Here is a 6,753-nt window from a genome sequence, read left to right as displayed (position 1 = left end):
TGGGTCACCCATATTCTTCCTATAAGTAAAGTATACCAGATCACAGAATAGCTAGAAGACACAAAGAAAGGATAACGAGATTTTAAGAATCTGGGCGGTGTAGATATGAATAGAAGACAACATTTCTTACAAAACTAAAACTAAGGTAGGAGACCAGCGATGCAACAAAATAACGAAAGTACCAAGGTGCATGAATTATTAGTTATTCCACATACTGTTTCAGATTACATTGAACTGAGCTCATATTAAGACAAAAGTCATGGAAAACAGCTAACTTTGCTCTACTGGATAGGACTAGCAACGACAACGTTTAAGTATGCCCTGGAAATGATGAAGCACACCAAAAAGAATTCAGATGCAAAACGTATACGGACAAGTTTATAGGTCAATACTGAAAGCACCAAAATATATAGTATCAGGGATTGCCTAAATAGGGCAAGCAAAAGTCTCGTATTTGCGATAACCTCGAACCAATAAGAAAAAAAAAAAAAAAAAAACTTTGTCTTACACGAATTAAAGAGTAGTACATGACAATGTTGGACCTGAATTTTTTAGGTAGGGTTTAGGGATTAAATTAAAAACCACTAAAAGAAATCATAAAAATTGAACGAGAAGGCATGGAAAACAGATATTCAGCATATCATTTATATGAAATATAAGGAAAGCATAAGAAACATCTACCATTTACAAGAAACATGTTAGAATTATCTAACTCAAATCAATTATAAGGCAAGTCTTTATACATCAACTTACCTGCACCATTATCCAGAACAATTTTTCTTGGCTTCGAATTTTAAATCCTTTATTAATTCACTTTTTTCGGCAGAAAAAGAACACCCGTTCTTCTGTCCGACAGGTACCACAAGACTCTTCTCCTTGTCGGTATCAAAAAAACAGGCGGATCAACAACTCAGTTTTCTTTCGCTTTGTCCGAAACTCTCGAACAACGTTGAAATATAAAGACGGGAAAGCAAAACTGTTTCCTTATAAGGAATACATTTAACATTAAATTAATTAATTCAATTAGAATACAAAAAGGGGAAAGTTAAGAATTTACATTTAATATTAACAAAAGGCAATCATTCAGTTTACTTTCCGTCCATAAACGAACACCAGAAATGGGGACAAAAAGTAAGAAACAAACGAACTAGTCAATTCGACTATTCTCCCACGAATGAAATTACCACTCTCCAATCAACTATTTCTATAAACATAAGGAAAGCCTAAGAGAAGAAACTTAATGTCATAGCACCGAAAAAATGGTAATAATCAATAGAAATAGTCTGAAAAGAGGAGATCTGAAGGAGAGGAAGAGTTTAAAGGAGAAAAAACCGATGTTTACGTAGAATGAAATTCTAGAATATTTTCTGGTTTACTGCCTAACGTGCAGTAATTCTGAGACCAGATATATCTTTGTGCAGAAGCCGTTTTAGGAAGAAAGATGAAATAATAGCCGTCTAAAGTATCACTCATTTCTGAAGTGCAAAGGGGAGCTGTTACAGAGGCGTCCCTCTCGTATTACTACTATTACTGTCATTACATCGGTATCATACGGAAACTTACAACGCGATGGTCGAATGTTATTTTGTAGTGCTGCTTCTAATATCTTTCTTCGAGCCTAGAACACAAGATTAAATTAGTCTTCAGATTTGGTGAGTTACTATCTTCTTTCGTTTAACTAAACTGATGATTTGAATTGTTTAATGGCTTTCATGATGGACGTTTAGCCTGTTTTCACTTGAAAACTACCTACTAGGTAGCCTATAGGTATAACCTATCCTATATTTTCTTTTTAGCCAGCTAGTTTTATCTGTGAAATTTTGCATTAAACCAATATCGCCTGTCTGGCTTAAATTACTAAATAATGGTATAATTCAAGCTTTTTCGGGAAGTGGTCACATTCCAAGAGAGGTGGCCACTAGGTATGTCGCCGCTTGGTTATTTACCCTATTATCCTACCTACCTAGGTAGGTACTAAGATTTTACTGTTACCTTATTTGTGTTGTAGCCTAGGTTTGACTAATTAACTTGTAGCTAATTACCCTCAGAATTGAATGTTTTAGTAAGCTGGGCATCCTGGAATGCTATCGCTTATACGCAGTGTTACAGGAGTGACATTTGCTAAAAAAGCAGAGTTGGTAGTGTTTCCTTCACAGGCTTCAGCCAACTAGATTAGGTTAGGGTAAGTTAGGTTTGTTTGGTTCCTGTTATAATAGATTGCCTTAGCCAATCCCTTCTTGAACACATGACTTTTGTGTTAGCGGAACCATTTCTTACAGTCTGTGTGGAGATGTTACTTAGAAATATCAAACGGGGTCTTCTGTAGGGGGAAAACTCAAAACAAGTAAAATACAGGGATCAGTATAACCTAACCCAACCTTGGGTCACATGCTTACCTAGCTTGGATAAACCCCACATAGTTATCTTAACATAGGATTCCAATTCCTTACCTAGACCCTTTACCCAACCTAACGAAGGGGGCTGCATCCTTACCTGCATGGGCTTCACTCTCCCTTGACCCCCCCTCCCCCCCGCCCCCCCCCCCTCCCCCAACTTATCCTAGGCCACTACAAATAAATGATAAGGTGTCGTCTAACCAACCTCACCTAATGTAGGGCACCAGGTCCTTACCCAGTTGCAATGATATTATTTGAAAACATTTTCATAGCTATAGCTTAATCTTAATCAGGACTACCGGTATGATCCAATGTCTTCAAACTGGTCAGGATCTTCCCTGGATGTTAAAGGCCAATTTGTCAGACTATGGAGGGGGTACCAGTGGTTGACAAACAAATAACTTCCATGATGGAAGGTGAGAGCCTTCCAAGACTTGGTAACCTTTTGTTAATTAAAAATCATTAACCTAGAAAATAACATTCTTTTCTTCATCTCACAAGTGTCACTCTAGCACTAAATACTGTAAGTGCCAATTCTTCCCCCTATAATTTAAGGAAGAGTTGCACTTGCAACACTGCAAAGAATTAGGTAAAACACAAGGTTCTCAAACAGAATATAATCAAAATAATCCATGGCACCTTATTTCCAAAATACCATCATCAATTTTTAGAACGTTTTTAATAAAATAAATTTGTACCAAAGTTTCTTCGCACTCGAGTTTACTGTAACATCAAATAATCAAGGGCCACCGGGAAAATAAACCTATATTTTGGCGGTCTCGGTATAATCCTGGCAATGACCCACAGCATATGAAACTTTAACCACGGCCCCGGTGGGTCACCTGGCCTATATCGTTTGCCAGACTCACATTGGGTGGCTAACTTTAACTTTAAAAAACAAAAAATAATAACCACATAGGCTTAGAGGGCTGCAATTTGGTATGTTTTGATAATTGGAGGTGGATGATCAACAAACCACCTTTTTGCAGTAAAAAAAAAACCTTTAAGGTGTCAGTTTATTTTATACGATCTTGGCGAGCGGACAGCAAAACTGCGGATGGACAGGCAAAGCCAGTTACCATGAGTTTTATTTCCAGAAAATTGAAAAACCAACTTGGCATTTCAACATTTTCCCACTTACCCTAGGTTCAAGTGGAGGATAACATAAGCAAGTTAACATTTCCTTGGAAAATGATTTTGGTTACCAGTAAAACTTGTGACAGATATGAAACTGACTTAACTCCATACTAAGCATGTTAAGGGAAACCTTTTGGATCACAACTTAAAAATCCTAAGCTTGAGTAATGGTTTGAAGTAAAATAGTTATAATATATGCTACATTTAAAAAAGAAAAAAATTATGGATTCGACATAGCCATTTCACAAAGAAATGGAAGTTGTCTTCCATTGGCCTAAAGCTTTTTGATACACTTCTTTTGATATGAATTATTTTGTCCATTTTGTGTTGTTTGACTTTGCACAGTAGAATTGTCATTGGTTCATATGCAGAACAAACCTTCGGTCCTTAACAATGAAGATAGTTTTGTCATTTTGTATGGCAAAGAGGAGAGACAGTACCCACCTCAACCTAACAAACATCTCAGGGTGGTCCTGTCTGCCCCGCCTTCCAGTAAGAACAAAATAAGCTGATAAAGTAAGTAGACTGTTTGTAATAAGCTTTATAAAATTAGGCTTACCCCAGTGCTAACTTAAATAACTTGTATTCTAGCCAACAATTCTATATAAAGTAACTTAGCCTATCTTAACTTGTTTTTATTTTGTAACCAGTTAAGATAGGTATTATTAGTTACCTTCAATAATGTCAATTGCACTGTTGATTTACTTAGTTATTCGAATTCAGAGATAATATCTGTCAAGATGAATTGCTTCTAAAAACAATATGTTTTTGTTTACTCCTTTAAACCTCTTATGCTTGCAGGGATTGTAAAGTAAAGTCTGTGTACCAAACCCCATACAATGAAAATGAAATTAAAGATTTTCTTTAAACATTAAAACTGACCAAGAGAGAGCATAAAAAGACAAGCAAACCACATAGTAAGGGATGTAGTTCCTAATCTTAAAATGATGCAAATGTGTTTTTATGCCATGTTATACATGAACATGCCAAGACAATGAACTCATGCAGGAAAAAAACCTTGGTCAGCAATGTTTGTTTAATGACATCATAGGATTGTACCGAACAGGAACTTAATTTGTAAGAAGTTATTGTTATAACAAAGAAAAAATGGGTTGAGAAAATGTTTGCAAGATATAGGTCTTGGGGTAACATTCCAGATTTAGTAAGATACCCCCCAACCCCAACTATGTTTTACGAGAAAAAGAAATTAATAGGATTAACCCAAACAGAGAAATAACTGAAATCAATATCAAAAGAAAACAAGTTTACATTGATACCAGTCCCATCTAGTACAAAGTTTCTGTCTGTTTCCCCACATTAATGTTTGTAACACACTAGAACACTGGAAAGTGTTTAATATGCAGTGTGAATGCTAAATACCACATTGGGTTTTCTCACATGGTATAATTCAATCATATTTTGGGAGCTGAAGAGGGAACCTTGAAATTTAAAGATTGATTATACTTATACAATTGTATATATGTACTAAATTTGGTAAATTATCAACTGTTTTTATTAATATTGGTAAGTTCTCATTGCTCATCAATAACACTTTAATAGCATTATGAATAATTAGGTTAAGGGTGAGTTGTAATAGAGCTAGCATCCCTAACTTCTGCAAAATTCAAGGGAGATTGTTTTCTTATAGAACTTTCTTTAATTCTTTTCTTGTTTTTTTTATCTGTGCAGTAAGACTAATGTCTCTTGTGATAACAGGTGTTTTTTTTTTTTCAAGACAAAGGGTCAAACTGCTTGCAGGGGATAATTACCCTCAGTTTTTTCCTGATTGATATCCAAGTTTCGCTTTCAAATTTTTTTTATTGGAAATTCAAAAAGATTAAAATAGATGAACTACAGGGTAATCCAGTCAGACCATAAGTTTCAAAGAAACTTTGCCAGCCAAGAATAGCTTGAACATTAAATGGAACATTAAACATGCAGCTGAAGACATACAGTCACCTGAAAGCATAAAATCAAAACAGGCATTGCCAAGCAGTAACGTAAACCTATGGTTTTTTTTGTTTTTTTTTGTTTTTTTTGTTCCAAATACAGTAAACATTCCTGGCCTCTTCCATGCAGGTATCTCCTTTCCCTTAATTTTTATTTGTAGAGAAATTGTCATCTAGACAGTGTTTGGTATTTTATCGTTGATCCGTAAAGTCATGCATATTTCAATTTATGAGGTAACATATTTTGCTTAAGCTATGGAGGGTTTAGAATCCACTGTAATCGGGGGACAGTGAGGATCGTTGGGTTAGGGAACCTGTTAGTGGGGCTAAAAACTTGAAAAACAGGTGTTTGGATGGTTTTTAACAAAAGAAGAAACTACTATATATACACATTTCATAAAAGGCTGATGCAGTCGTGCAATTGCCTTGTTTTTGAAAAGTAGTAAGTGAAATCTTTTTACAATACGTTTAGTTTTATTGTAATTTAGTTTTAGCAAACTCCACAAATCATAAAAATAAAAAGCAAACAGGATTGTCTTGAGAAAGAGGAGTTTTAATAAAACCAATTCCTGCACTGGTAAATAACCAAAAGAAGCAAACAAGAATGCTATCAGTAGGATACCTGGAAAGGTGAGGCCTCATCTACCCCTTTTTGTTGGCATTTCCAGGGGCTCAGGACTGCATGGAATTAAAGCAGATGTAACTGATGGGTTTATTTTAAACAAGCAAATTTTGTTAGTAATTGATCTTATTTTGTTCTAAAAAAATACCAATTTGTAATCATGTTTTGAGAATTTTTTTCTAAAATATATTTTTATACATTCAACTTCCCTGCCAGATATATACTTAAGCTATAGACTTCTCTCCGTCGTCTCCGGACAAAGAATTTCAAATTTCGTTTCGGCGGCCCACGCTACAGGTAAGGTCAGGTGATCCTACCGCCCCTGCCCTGGGTGGCAGGTACTAGGAACCATTCCCCACCGTTTTCTAATCAGAATTCTTCTTGTCTCCCGGACCATCCACATTGTTGTTGGTTCCTTCTCGATTGGTTTTTTTCTTTTTTCACCGGTCAATTTGGCTCTTCTTGACCACGCGACTTTTGGTGACCGTATCTGGAATTGTTGGGATTGGCCATATGCCTTTTTGGTGGACTGTTTTTTGTGGACTTGATTTTGGATTTTTTCTTTAAATATGTCTGACTCTGGTTAATGGTTGTGAGACGTTGTGTGAATTGTAGGCTGTAAGGTGAGGTTGCCGAAAGCTTCGGTAGA

The 6,753-nt window shown here is 35.8% G+C and overlaps 1 protein-coding gene across 1 annotated transcript in view; it reads left to right on the top strand.

Annotated features, from left to right (window-relative positions):
• The first annotated feature begins 1,454 nt into the window (after positions 1-1,454).
• Positions 1,455-6,753, top strand: part of LOC135207193 (uncharacterized) — a 104,764-nt gene continuing 99,465 nt past the window's right edge. The window contains exon 1 of the mRNA XM_064238763.1: positions 1,455-1,652. The gene's annotated coding sequence lies outside the window, so the exon portion shown is untranslated. The remainder of the gene's footprint in view (positions 1,653-6,753) is intronic.

The sequence above is a fragment of the Macrobrachium nipponense genome, chromosome 32 (genome assembly GCF_015104395.2).
Source record: "Macrobrachium nipponense isolate FS-2020 chromosome 32, ASM1510439v2, whole genome shotgun sequence".
Taxonomy (NCBI): Eukaryota; Metazoa; Arthropoda; class Malacostraca; order Decapoda; family Palaemonidae; genus Macrobrachium; species Macrobrachium nipponense.
Note: the sequence above shows the minus strand (reverse complement) of the source record. Positions and strands in the feature narration are given on the sequence as shown.